Source organism: Capsicum annuum, chromosome 6, assembly GCF_002878395.1.
Source record: "Capsicum annuum cultivar UCD-10X-F1 chromosome 6, UCD10Xv1.1, whole genome shotgun sequence".
NCBI classification, from domain to species: domain Eukaryota; kingdom Viridiplantae; phylum Streptophyta; class Magnoliopsida; order Solanales; family Solanaceae; genus Capsicum; species Capsicum annuum.
The window spans coordinates 199,199,628-199,215,061 of NC_061116.1; the positions used below are offsets into that span (position 1 = coordinate 199,199,628).

The following is a 15,434-nucleotide window of genomic DNA, read 5'->3' on the forward strand; positions in this document are numbered from 1 at the left end:
AATCCTAACTCTAAGGGTGTAAGAATATTTATAAGAGTGTCTGTCATTCTCTAATCCTAAAGCTAACCAACTTATGGAAGGAGTCTACACAAAAATGGTTATATTATTTCTTTTATTTCGATTTATCATTTATACAAATAAAAAAAGAACTAAAATTTAAATTCGACTATTAGAATCTCTAAATATAAAATAAAATAAAATTTTATTTATATTATATATCGTAACATAAAGTAAAGAAGAGAGTTCTTACGGGATGAGGAGTTTGAGTTATAAATTCAGCTATCATCCATCAAAGTTATATAATTAGCACTAGGATAAATAGTGATGACTTTGTTTCAATATTGATGATGGAGTGGAGAAGTAATAGATGAAATTTCCGAATCTATATCTATCTATATCTATTCTATATTTTATATTCTATATTCTATATTTTATATTTATATTTATCTATATCTAATAGCAGAGGTAAAAAGCTCCAAGTGTCACTACCACATAATTCTAATTTTAAAAAATAAATTATAAATCCAATTAAATGCCTTACGGTATAAACACAAAAGAGATCTGTTTTTAATTTTCTCCGGAAACTACCCACTTCCCCAATTTTCAACTGCACTTCCACATTCTCTAGGCAACATATATCTGCGTATTGAAATTTCAATCCCTTATCCATTAATTTATATTAAAGGCAATTAAGAAGGAAAATCAGACATCAACGTATTGGTTTCTTTACATCAAATATCTCAATGTAAGTTTTTGTTTCAATTTTGTCTCCCTTATTCAATTTTCTTATCATTCTCATTGGTTGCTGAAAAAGTGTTGTTGATAAATTTATATGATAAAAAGGAAATAACTACCAGTACTATGCAAGGAAGTAGAAACAAGGAAGTCCATTTTAATGGGTAACTTTTATTTCGTCATTTATTAGTTTTTGGGTTCAAGAATGTTTGTAATTTTTATTTTGTCATTTATTAGTTTTTGGGTTCAAGAAAGTTTGTGATCTCAATCAAATTTGTGATTAGAAACAAGGAATTCCATTTTAATGGGTAATTTTTATTTCTTCATTTATTAGTTTTTGGGTTCGAGAAAGTTTATGATCTCAATCAAATTTGTGATTATTTTCATATAAAGGATGATAAACCTTTTAACTCAACAAATTGTGGGAATTTCAGTTATCCTTCTTAGATCCATCAGTTTCTTCCCTGCATATTACAGAGAAGTTCAAAATTAAATCTATAACTGCTTCACGTTCATTTTGTTTTCTTCACCAATAATCTTCAGTTTCTTTTTTCAATCACAGAACTATCACTCGGTGATCCAATTCTAATTCAGTGGATGGGTTTTTGCATACCATTAGTAACTATTAGGATAAATTAGTCCAATGCATATCTGTAAGCATGATACTTTGATGAGAAAGCACGAGGATCTTCAAAAGTTTCATCTTATATATTGATGAATAACACACGCTACACACAGCTGCTATAAATATATTGTTCTACATACTGCATCTGTAAGTCTGATATACGTGAAATGTCTAGAGCACACAAGTGTCATGGTTAAATGCTACAAATATAGAAGACAATGAAAGGATCTGAGAAGAGCACACAAGTCTCATGGTTAAATGCTACAAATATAGAAGACAATGAAAAGATCTGAGAACCACCAGATCTCCATTCATAAGCCTCTCAAGCTTCGCCTAATCAAATTGGCAAAAAACCATTTCAAATTGCATAAATGATTGACTATTGGAAATGTGTTTGATTGTAGACTTAAGATTTTGCTCAAGTTCTTTACTCTACTGTCCAGGTACCAGTCGATGCATTGAGTACCCCGTTCTTCAAGAGTTACAAATTTTGATCGGAAGGTTCATTTCTTCCTCATCAACTTTTATCATACTTGCTTTAAACATTTCTCTGTAGTTCCTTTTGCGGTCTTATATATAAAGCTGAAAATCATGCTATATATAACACCATAATCCATTAGATAACAACATCAAGCCTTTATATAATCTTTTATAAAGCATGACGCATTATAAATTTAGGTATCTCAATTTCATATTAAATTTTTGCTTGAGATAATTCACTAACTTGGTTCCTTTTACATGCCTGAATATCGGATAAAATAGTTGCAGGACAAACATAGAGAAGATGCTTTTCATGAATTTTGAAATTGGTTGTTATGTTGGGTTTCACTATGAATTTTCTTTATATGATAAGATCAATTTTGAGTTTTGGTGATAAAAGAGCCTAAAAGTCACCTAGGTTTATCATGTAACGTCACAAATCTATCAACTTGAAGATGTCTTTCGTCTATTTGGTAGAAGTATTCATTTTCAGGTTTGTACTTTTTCATAGTCCAATTTTCATTGTAATCTATGCAAAATGCTGGAATTTTAAGTACCCAATATGTTTGTGTGTACAATGTATTAGATGCAACCTTCAAACTTCTGTCTCTCTGTCTATATCAATGTGAGTTACTTTTCTTTCACTTTCATCTGGATTAAGGGAGAATCAAACAAAAGATTTATCAAACACACCCCAAGACTGAGTAATACAGAGCTATGAAAGTTTTTATTATGTTTCATTCTTGAATTTCTGTTTCTTTCTCATTCACGAAAATGAGAGCTCACATTCATCTTCTGGTTTGTTTGAATTGCTATTGGTTTGAAATTCGATCATATATTCCATGATTGTCGGCTTGAGGTGAACTTATAGCTTGACTTTTTAACCGTATATAATTTGACAGAAAATAGTTAAAGCCTTCGATGGCATAGTAGACTGCATATTAAAGTCAAAATATGGGGAAACTACAATTAGGAAAGGTCACTACACTAGGTACATGCGAAAGCAATACTATTGTAAACCCTGTTTGAGAGATGAAATACATGTGTTTTCTAACAAAAGACAAAATCTGAGGAAAGATGCCAATTTATGAAAAATTTTATTGCATATGAATCAGGTATTGGAAAATAGCAGGAAGTTCAAAGGCTGTAAACAAGGTGTGATGGTTATGGTGCTCTATGCCCCGATCCCAAATTTGTCGGTGGTGAAGATGTGATGTTCTACTTCCATGGAGCAAAGAAAACTGAATTTCCTATTATCTCAGCTGACAACCTCCATATTAGTGCAAAATTAACTGGTACACAACCACAAGAAAGGAAGTTTGACTTTACATGGGTTCAAACATTGTCAGATATGTTTGACACCCATACGTTAATAGTAGGACCAAAGGAAGTGTCAAAATGGGATTAAAATGTTGATGCTCTTACTGTACAGTCACAGTGGAATGGTGAGACACTTGATGTCCCGATAGATGGAGATACAAAATAGAGCGTTAATACTACTGAGAGATCAATGGTGGTCGAGGGAATTGATGATCTTAATAGCATGAGGTTCATAGTTTCTAGACTAATGTAATTGGATGTAAAAGTAGTCCCCATTGGAGAGAAGGAAAGCAAAGATTCACAGCTATCAGTTACCAAGAGATGTTGTTTTTGCTCATCTGGAGACACAATTGAAGTTTTCGAATATATATAAAGATGATGTCGAAGGAATTTTTGGCTAGACTTACCAGTTGAGCTATGTTAGTCCAGTCAAGAGAGGGGTGGTAATGCCAATCATGGGCGGGGAAGACAAATATCAAACACCATCACTTCATTCATAACCCTACAAAATGCAGGTTGCTTCATCTTGATGATACAAAGATATTAACCAATAAGGGCACGTTTAGTAGTGTATAAGAATACTAGTGAATTTTTTTATTGGTCGTTTAGTAGAGTGTATAGGAATAATAGTGAATTTTTTATTAACAACCCCTTTGTTGTTTGTTAAATAAAATATTGCTATAAATCTAATTGTATTTTGATATGTGAATAAAGGATGCAAAAAACACGCATAAGTTTCTGGTGAGCAAAGACAAAAGTGATGAAACTATTTTTATTATAATCTCATTAAATTGTTGAGGGAAGCCAAAGTGTTCTTCCTCTGGGAGATGTATAAGTAGATAAGCACTATCTTTCTGAAGTTGTAACTTAGTAATAGTTTATCTGACCTTGTACTACTTCTACACTTAGGAATATGCCTTCTCGGTCCAATAGTTCCACAGGGCATCATGTACAGGAAGCTTTTACAGCTTAAACTTATTGTGACTCCTATACGCGGGTCACCAAATATATTTATTGGAACACCTAAGCTGCATCTTTTTGATCCAACGCAATCTTACAAAGATGGTTGAATTGAAATTTGGTATGGGAATTCTAACTGGATCTATCAGTTTCATGTTTTGTAAAGCAAACTGGATCTAGCTTTCTTTACAACTGAAAGAGCATTGTTGCTACTACATCAACAATGGCTAAAGCTTTCACATGTTCCATGAGGAGTGCCAAAGCTTCAAAATTTGATTGAAGAGATGACTTGATTTGGATGAGGACACTCAAGAGAATAGAAAGATTTGGTCCTGCTTCCTTCTCATGCATCCTTTTCTGAAGCCCACATGTTAATGGAAGTGGATGAGCCTCTGAAACTCGTGAGCATACACTTTGTACCTTTGCTTGTTTTCTCAAATTTTTCTGTGCAAAGTAGCGTTTGAGGTTAGTACAATATATATTAATGAATCTTCACAATCCTACTTTCGTTTGTCTTTTTTATACAATGCTTTGAACTGAGACTATTAAGAGCATATTTTTTCTAATCCAAATTATAATTACTATCCATTTTTTCGTGTTGTTTTCAGATTATTGACTACGTGCTACTTTTTACCGTCAAACTATTAACATACAAAGCATTCGAAATTATCCAATTAAAAGTAACTACATATAGTAAAATAAATAGAAAATCATCAAAAAGAAGACCTCAAATAATGTTGAATTTGATTGCAAAGGTTATATAGATATATTAAAGATAAGTTGTCACCTCTGAAGTAATAATAATAACAATTCAATTTGACCAAATCAATCAGATTATAATTTTTTAATATTATTCGCGATTGCGCGGATATGTAGTACTAGTAATAATTAATGACACATGGACAATAAATTATGAAGCATCTTATGCTCTTGATTTTGACGCCATCAAAGTCAAATTCACATTTTCTTCTAAAAGTAAGCTAAGGTTAGGAGGCTTTTTCTTGTTTTTCCTTAATGTGATATATAGCAATATCGTGTAAAATATTTTGTACGCTATATATATCAATGTAGTTCATAAATCGGTTAGGTATTGTCACACTCTTTCTAACGTTACTGACATATATTCAATATAAATAATTATAAGTAAGTGTAGGCAGACCATCATGAATTTAAGTAATATATGAATTTAAGTTGAAACGACTATTCAAAATTAAAGTTGTGTTTTTATATGAAAATACAATTAAGTTAAACTTTTGTGGGTGAAAATTGGAAAAAAAACTATTAAAACCTATTTTTAAGCTTCAATTTTCATAATACTTTTTATATTCTACCATCACTTGACATTACAAATCGACACTTATAGCGAAATGAATAAAATTTCTCTATCTTTAGTTTGGAGTTTTCGGATTCAAGTTTTACAAATAGAAAAAAACCATTAGAGAGCAATTACCTTTAATTGGCCATACACGACGAATAAAGATGAATCAGACCAGTAAATTCCGAACATAAAATAATTATACCCGAAAAAAATTCTTGAAAAGAGAAAATTTTGAAATTATAAATTACTACTATTATGAAACGGACAACAATAAGCAATACCACAAAATGAAAGAAAATAGGAACACACAGATTTATGTGGAAACTCTTGACGGGAAAAACCACAGGCAGAGGAGGAGTAATTTCACTATAATGGAGAGGAATACAGCCGGAGACAAAAGTCTCAATAACGTATTTTTAAACTGTCCAAAAACTACCAACTAAATCGCACTTAGCGGTCCGATCCCTCCGCTACCACCACAGACCCCACAAAAAATTACAAACATGGGTTGCATCGCGCACTTTTCAGGGCTGGATCAACAAAATTCGGATCACAAACTCTAACAACTACAATTTGAGATTTTGCTATTTCAATATGAACAATTAACCAGTCTTACATGGAAGGACAAGTGATATTGGTAGGACTAACCAGTTTACCATATCTAACAAATTGAAAAAAAGCATTGTATTCAGTACATAATTCAACATCTAGTTTCTGTTAAAAAGTTCTGGATACTGTTGCCATTTAGGCCAAAGCGTGAGATCCCTTTGTGGACAATTGGATTTTAACACTTGTAGCTTTTAATATCAAAGAGTTAAATCCAAGAGTAAACAGACCTATTAATGAAGGAGAAGGTGATTAAAACAGGCTGACTGAGACAGTTTTCAATGCCAAAGCACTAGACATGCTGAATTTGAATGGATTTAATGTTAACTTGCCTCTAACGGTGTAATAATGTTTTCATCTTTGCGAGAGTTTCAAACTTAGTGATGTGTTTTTGGATGAGGAATTTATATTTTATATTTGATCCTGTACTTCAGGAACAAGGTGTTCACGCTTTGGAAAGTAATAAGACAATCTCTAAGAAATGATGCATAAATTTACCTTTTCCAATTTTCGATTGCCTTTTATCAAATGTATTTTGACAAATTGCTGAAAAAATATGACTTCCAAGTTTCAACATCTCACTCATCTTGTCTAATTATGCAGTATTTTTATAATCACGTTAAACACAATGATCTATGTCTGTTCACTAAGAGACAGACAATGGCGAGCTTAATTACAATGCTCCCGTTTGAATCAAGTGGCTGGAATTATATCTTCCGCACTTTGATATATGTATGAATTATGCTTATGATAGTCTGCTGAGGGGTCTCTCGGGCCTTCGTGGTTTGGGATGCCCGTCGCGGCCAGGACCTCGGCTCGGCCTGTGATATTAATGGAGTAAAAACCACGACCTAACCCAGTAGGATTTCTCAACCACTTCACTTAACAAAAAACAAATTTTAGATTACAACCTTGTGCAACCTAGGAATTAAACTCTTAATTCCTCACTCTGACAATAACTCTATTAAAAGCCCTCTCTACAATAGCTCTATTGTAAAGATAACCAACGCTAACTCTAGCCCACAAAGGTACTACCGCGGCTAACTGTAGTCCCCAACACTACAATGGCTAACTCTAGCCCACAACATCTACAAGATATGAGAGGAAATTGTTGGGTTCAATGGTGTGAATGGAAAATGGAGGCAAATTCTTGGAGAGAAAGTGTACTCACTAAAGGAAAGTCTACTTCTCCCACATTGGTGGGAGAAAGCAACTTTATATTGTTTTTATTAAGAGATACTCCTTCAAGTGGATAGTGAGGCAAGAACCAAGAGGTGCCTCGCGCCGCCATTGTTGCTCGCTCGACTTCGAATTTGAGTTTAATTGAAACTTGGAAAAAAATAGATCGGTAAATCCAATAGAAAATTGTATTTGGGAAAGTGGATGACTGTTCGAAAAAGACATACCATTTTAAATGGACAAACATGATCATTCCGAGATGATACACCTTTCTAATGAACCATTGCCCCTTTCTGAAGGGGCACTTCATTGAGCGAGTTCGAAGAATCCAATAGTTTGAGGTACTGCTACAGTCGGATTGTAAGTCATTTTATCCGTCCGCGACCTCGGGTACTTGAGCGGAATTAATTCATTAAGGACACTCCGTGAATTTGGTGGACAAACATGATCATTCCGAGATGATACACCTTTCTAATGAACCATTGTTGCTTTCTGAAGGGGCACTTCATTGAGCGAGTTCGAAGAATCCAATAGTTTGAGGTACTGCTACAGTCGGATTGTAAGTCATTTTATCCGTCCGCGACCTCGGGTACTTGAGCGGAATTAATTCATTAAGGACACTCCGTGAATTTGGAGGACTTGACTTTATTTTTTCTTTATCTTGTTTCTTTAAATATAACACACTTCTTTGATAGTTCGTATTGAACTTGTATTGAAGGTGTTGAAAAAGTTCTTGAAAAAGTCTCGAACGCGTGTTGAAGTTTACTGAATAAACATACAGATTGTGATCCAAAATAACAGAAATAAAATACCTATGAAAGCTTCTCAAAAGAGGAGTAGGTTTACATGTTAGAGCAAAATATAAAGACTCAAAAACCTAAAGCTAAAGACATATTCAGTTGTAGCAAACTGGTCCCTTGGTTCACTTTGATGGAAAATTGTGGTGGCTTTGCAAGATGAATGAGAATTTTGATTGTGCAAATGCTAAGTTTTCCTCCCACATAATGATATATATATATATATGAAGCAAATGAGAGGGGAAAACCTAGAATATTTCTCATTGGTTGAGATTAAAAAATGTTGCTCCTCTGCTGTTGTGCCACCAACTTTTCTCATTGGTCAACAACTTTACTGTTGACTACTAGAAGTTCAATGACTGATGAACCTGGTCCCTTGACAGGTTCGTCAATCATTAGGAACGGATTTCCATGTGTCATTCCATGTCGTATATCACTACATATATTAGAACTAGGAAATATCTCCTTGAGAAGTTATCAATTAACAAGGTTAGGAAATGGACGAAGTTCTATAGGTAGTATATTTGGTAAGGACCAGGTTCTCACACAACTGACTTAGAAAAATGAATCAAGTTCTATAGACAAAATATCTAATACCAGGTTCCTCATTAGTTTTATTAATCATCAAAACCACAAGTACATCACCATTTTATCTAAAAAAGCTTGGACAGTTAAGAGAGAGTTCAGTTTTATTTACTTAATTGTATTCTCAATATGCATGACAACATGTCAAGAATAAGCATATAGTCATCAGATTTTCTTTCTACAAGGTTAAATTTTTATTTTGAGGAGTGACGTGAAGTTGCATTTACTGTTATAATTATCTAAATCGTTGAAGCTCCAACACAAAATACTTGTTTCTCTTCAGAAGAAGTATGCCTTACGTCTAATGTATTGAAGATTAATTATACCTGTACTTTGCGTTAATCAGGATTTGTAATTAGTTAGTTAATTGTGGGTTAGGAGTTAGTTTGTTAGTTAATTGGTTAGTGGTGTCCAGTTGTCAAGCAAGTTGGTGGTTGTATATATAATGTATAGTGGACAAATGAGAGTTAGTTTTCACTTTCACTTAGCTACTGGTTGCTTCTCTCCAATGGAGATTACTCTTTCCTCTTCCAAATTCTTATTGATGGAACACATTTCTCAACGTGTTTCTTAACATGGTATTAGAGACATCTAGATTGGTTAATACCTTGATAACTGTAGGTTTTTTTTATTGTTGTTGCAGAGAGCTTTTCATCTTTCCTGCGTTCGTAGTTTTGAAGCTTTCGAATTTTAATTCGTATATGCAAAAGTTTGTTGTTTGTTGATGGAACTTCGATTTCACATTTTCGTTGATTAAACTCACTGAGATTAGCCTGAAATGAGCTTAGTTTTAGTTAATTGAATCTGCATATCAAATATCAATGGCAATCACTGAGAATGTCGTTAATGGCGGAGAAGCTTCCACATATGCTTCATCTACTCTAAATCTGGAGGCGAGTGATGCTTTGTACATACATTCTTCAGATAGCCCAGGGATGATGCTGGTTCCAACACAATCTGATGGACTGGATATATATCCTGGAGGAGAGGAGTTCGACGTGCACTTTTTGTGAAGAACAAATTAGGGTTCATACATGGTAGTTGTAAGAAACCAGATACAAATTCATCTCAATTTTGTCAATGGCAAAGATGCGATGATATGGTAACATCGTGGATTCTCAATTCGCTGTCAAAGGAAATATCTGATAGTGTGGAATATTTATGTGATTCAGTGGAGCTTTGGAGAGAACTGGAAGATGGATATGATCAAACTAATGAAGCCAAATTGTATCAAATCCAAAAGGAGATTAATGATCTCACACAAGGAGCATCTACACAAAGATGATGAAGTTATGGGAAGAGTTAAATACTCTCAGTATCAAAGATCAATGTAGTTATGTGTGCATGTGTGGAGCAAAGGAAAACTTGCATAAGGCAGAGCAAGACAGGAGACTGGTTCAATTTCTCATGGGATTGGATAGGATATATACTATGGTCAGAGGCAATATCCTTATGATGAATCCTTTACCATCCATAGCACAGGCTTTCTCTTTGCTGATACAGGAGGAAAAACAAAAGGAATTTCAACCTACTAGTCAGTTGATGGTCGAATTAACCTCTCTCAATGCCAACAACTATAACAATAGGAACATTGTGGCCAGACCTCTCAAAATGAATTTTCCAACTAATAACTTCAGAGGAACCAATTATACAGGAGGGAATAGTAATGCAGGAAGTGGTAGAAATACTGTCATGTGTGACTTTTGCAAAAAGCCAGGTCATACAAGGGATAGATGTTATAAGTTGCATGGATATCCATCCCCACAGAAAGTTCAAGGGAATGGTCAAACTTTCAGACATGATGTGCCCACTGGCAACCAATATAACACTGGAACTCAGAATTACAGACAGAATAATAACTACAAAGGCAAAGGAGTTGTTGCCAATGTACATGGAATGCTAGGAGATACAAGAGGGGACCACTTGTCAAGAGAAAATTAGAATAATAACAGTCTCACAAAGGAGCAATTTGGACAGTTAATGACTCTAATGCAGCATTTTCAGAATGAGTACATGGGAGAGAATCCCAACACTACTGAAAACTTGACTTCAGATGTTGGTAACCTGGTATTGTTGTTTGCAAATCTTCTATAGATTTTGATCACCTTTTATGCAAATGCTTTAAATCAAATGCTGACTTATGGATTATAGACTCAGGGGCTTCCAATAATATGACCTTCAGTAAAGATCTCCTACAAAACATCACACCCCTGCCATATCTCATATTAGTATCTCTCCCTAATGGTTATAGAGTTAAGGTGTCAGAGTTTGGTGATGTAAAAATTTCACCCTTGATCATATTACATAAGGTGTTATATTCCTTCATTCAAGTACAACTTTATCTCTGTCCACTCCTTTTCTTCTTCCCTAAAATATATTTTCTTGTTTACAAATACATTGTGTATGCTGCAGGCCCTTTCAATGAAGAGGCCTCAGGTGATTGGTAATTGCAGGGATGGCCTTTACTACCTGTGTTCAAGATCCTTGAGCATCACTGGTTCATCACTACCATATCTTCTACTTGTTGCAATGCTCTTAATAGCAATTCCATAGCTACTTTGCCTAAATCTTGTGTTGTATCTAAGAAAACTGCACTCACTGGGAGTGCAGATGATCTGCTTTGCCACCCTACTGCAATTCCTTCTGTACATAACTCCATTTTACTAATAAAGAAGATATGTTTATTTCTAATTCTTGTTTGTCTGTTAAACATAACATGGACTTATTGTGGCATTATAGACTTGGCCATGTTCCCTTTGTGAAAATGAGAGGTATTCAATCCCTACTAGCTACTCTTCCAAACAACCTTTCTTGAGTTCCATCTGCCCCATGGCTAGACAAACACGACTACATTTTAGCAGTATCACCAATCACACCAAGCATATTTTTGAATTTGTCCATGTAGATCTATGGGGACCCTATCATAATTCTACACATGACAATTACAAATATTTCCTCACCATGGTGGATGATTATAGTAGATCTACCTGGACACATCTATTGAGCACCAAAAACAATGCCTTATCTATCCTAAAGACTTTCATCACAATGATACAAAACCAATTCAACACCACAGTTAAACCATCAGATCAGACAATGGTCTTGAGTTTACAAGCAATGAAGCTTTAGTTTTCTTTCAATCTAATGGGATAAACCATCAGAAAACTTGCCCCTACACACCATAACAAAATAATATGGTCAAGAGAAAACACAAATACTTGCTTGAAATAGCTAGAGCTCTCTTGTTTCAATCAAAATTACCTTTGAAATATTGGGGTGATTGCCTCCTAACAACAACATACATCATTAATAGACTTCCCTCTAGTTACCTAAAAAACAAATGCCCTTTTGAGTTATTGTACAACCAAAAACCTGATTATTCTTACTTAAACTTCTTTGGATATTTGTGCTATCCAACAGTGCCCAAAGTCCACAGAGATAAACTTGAACCAAGAACTACACCACATGTTTTCATTCGATACCCATTTGGAACAAAATTCTACAAGGTAATGAGTTTTGCTACAAAAAAAATACAAGTCTCTAGGGATGTTATATTTCACGAGCATATCTTCCCTTTCAATTTGATATCTACAAAACACACTTTCCCTCCTGCACTAAAGACAATGTACCATGATGATCCTGTGTACTCTGATTGTGGAACACCTGATATCTTAGTAAGTGATCATGTGAATGATTTTGTTACATACACTGCATCACCACTGAACTCAGTTCCCACACATCCACCTTCTTTACCTCCTACACTATATATATCATCACATGATTTCCATTCCCATGAATAAACTAATAATCATACAAATATATATATTAGAAGATATACCAGGGAATATAAAACTCCCCTTTACTTCAAAGACTACATATGTTCAACTCCTACTTTGAAAGCCATTCTTCCACCCAAATATGCACCACCTGCAAACATGCACACTGATTCACACACCAATTCCTCTAATGCTAATTTCTCTTTGAAAGCAATGTTTACCAATCATCACCATGTGTCCCCTGACGCTACTACACACCACATTCAAGCACTTGTTGAAAGTATTTGTCATGATAGTGAACCATTATCTTATGAAAAAGCAGCCACAAGCCTTGCTTGAAAAAATGCTATGATTCAAGAATTTGAAGCATTACATGCTAAAAACACTTGGGACCTTGTTGAGATGCCACCAGAAAAATAAGTGATTAGTTGTAGATGGGTATATAAGATCAAACATAAGGCAGATGAAAGTGTGGAAAGATTCAAGGCTAGACTTGTGGTTAAGGGATATACACAGCTAGCTGGAATAGATTATACTGAGAGATACTCACTAGTAGTCAAGATGACTATAGTCAGAACTTTGGTAGAATGTGTTATTAAAAAAGGTGAGTAGTCAAGATGACTATAGTCAGAACTTTGGTAGAATGTGTTATTAAAGAAGGTTGGAACATGTTTCAATTATATATAAACAATGCCTTCTTGCACGGAGATCTTCATGAAGAAGAGTATATGTAATTACCTCAAGGTTTGGATGTAGATAACCCTAAATTAGTGTGCAAATTGAATAAGTCTCTTTATGGGCAAAAACAAGCAAGCAGACAGTGGTATGAAAAGTTAACTGAAGCCTTATCTACTAGAGGATACATCTACTCTCATCATGATTACTCTCTATTCTTCAAGAGATATGGATCACTAATGGTATTTATAGTTGTGTATGTTGATGATGTTATCCTAACAGGAACAAATTTAGAAAAAATAGTATTGCTTAAGAGTTATCTCCATGAGACATTCAAGATTAAAGATATTGGACACTTATACTATTTCCTAGCATGGAGGTACTTGACATAGCAAGAGGGGTCATTATCTCTTAGAGGAAATTTACTATGGACCTGCTCAAAGAATACAACTGTTTTAACTATAGTTTTGTGTGTTCACTACTTGATCCTACTGTCAAACTAAGAGCTAAGGAGGGGGATCCACTGCCAGATCCTATATACTACAGGAAACTTATAGGCAAGCTAAATTTTCTCACCAATACAAAGCTGGATATTGCATTTAGTATGCAGCAGTTATGTCAATACATGCAATATCCAATAATACCTCACTTACAAGCAGCCTTCCATTTGCTAAGGTACCTGAAAAAGATCAAACACTAGAAATCTACATGTCCAATGATCATTATGGTATAGTGATGTCATTTTAGTGATTCTGACTAGGCTTCTTGTCCAGACTCGATGAGGTGAGTTAGTAGGCGTAATACCCCAAAAATCCAAACCAATATTAGAACCATGCTTCACGTTAATGCAAAATAAATTATAGTGATTTGGTAGTTTTACGAGTGTGTTTTATGTATATTAAGGCCTCAAATAACTCCTAGCTATTAGACGAATCAAAATATCCCTTACCGATTGAGTTTTTAGAGAAGAATGTTGCTATAGTCAACTTCAAACAAGCATATCCTTAGTTTTACTAAGATTTTTTGAGCTCATGACCAGCCAACAGATAAATAACTAAATTATCTTTCCAACGATATCAATTTTTTCTAAATTGATACCCGGGTGAGAAGTTATGGAAATTTTAGTGAGAGGTAGTAGCTCACCGCGATAATGCCATGTCGCGGTGATCCCCAAAATTACACTCGTCCCTTTCTAGTATCTCACCAAAATTAGCCAGTGTCGTGCCAAGTATCATGGTGGAACAGGTGCCGCATCATGGAGGAGTGCAAATTCGCACCCGCCCGTTTCCAGTGATGCAACGCGATATCATTGCGTCGCACAAAGGTGTAAAATTGGCATCTTCCTTTTTATAGTGACAAAACACGATATCACTGTGTCGCGCTAGAGGTCAAATTCACACTTGTCCTTTTTCAAGTGGAACAACACGATAGCACCGCGTCACGCTGGAGTGTAAAATCGGGATTTCCAGTTCCGAGTTTTAAATTTCCAAGGGTGGTTTAGTCTTTTCCCAAGCCCCCAATTTGTGAAAACAAGAGATTAAACCTATTCTAAGTCTAGTACGCTGATTATTCACAAAAAATTTTCTCCAAGAAAATCCTAAAGCTTCACCTTTCAAGTTCAATTCTCACAAAAATCCACCAAGGACTTTCAAGGATTCTTCAATTGAGGTATGTTAAATGTTCATCCATGGGTCCTTTCCACCCATGGAGTCCAAGAACCCAATTTCAAATTCAAAGTGGTGATTTTTACAAGTTATTATGATTTTAACCATGAATCCCCATGATTTTTTTATACCATGTTACATGTAATTGATGTTGTTATAAATCCCCACACATTTGAATGATGTTTTTCATTGAATTAAATCTTAATTGGTGATTTAGTAGTGAAATCATGCTATTACTATACATTTAAAACTATTCTCATGCTTAGCTTAAACCATAAATTACAAGTGTTTGATGAAATGCCTACAAGACTGAGTTTTGAATAAATGCTTACATATCATGTCCTCAAAGTTTTAGTACGGCCTTGCTATCATTGTTATCCAGTTTTGAGGGTTTGAAAACCCAAAATTTAGCTGCTTACCTAGTTTTCAGTAGTTATAGAATGGTTACAAAATAGTTACGAGCCCTATCTTTTCAGTTAGTATTTTTAAATAGTTAAGCATAGTCAGTCCAATATTTCAGGTCTTTCAGTTAGGAGTAGAATTTAGCACCGAGCGAATGAAGGGATAATGGTTTCCCCGTCAGTTAGGCAGAGTTGTTAGTAGCATTCCTTGTATTTCAGAACTACATAGCGAGCATATGATATGAGGAGTCACCCATCATTTTAGTCTTGACTCTGCAAAGGTGTCACCCATCAGTTTAGGCTTGACATCTTG

At 34.7% G+C, this 15,434-nt stretch overlaps 1 long non-coding RNA gene across 1 annotated transcript; it reads left to right on the forward strand.

The window, feature by feature from the left end:
* Positions 1-480: 480 nt before the first annotated feature.
* Positions 481-3,850, forward strand: LOC107876099. Its single transcript, XR_001675975.2, has 3 exons — positions 481-745; positions 1,804-1,861; positions 2,956-3,850. It is a non-coding gene; the product is annotated as an uncharacterized LOC107876099 (long non-coding RNA).
* The last annotated feature ends 11,584 nt before the right edge of the window (positions 3,851-15,434 follow it).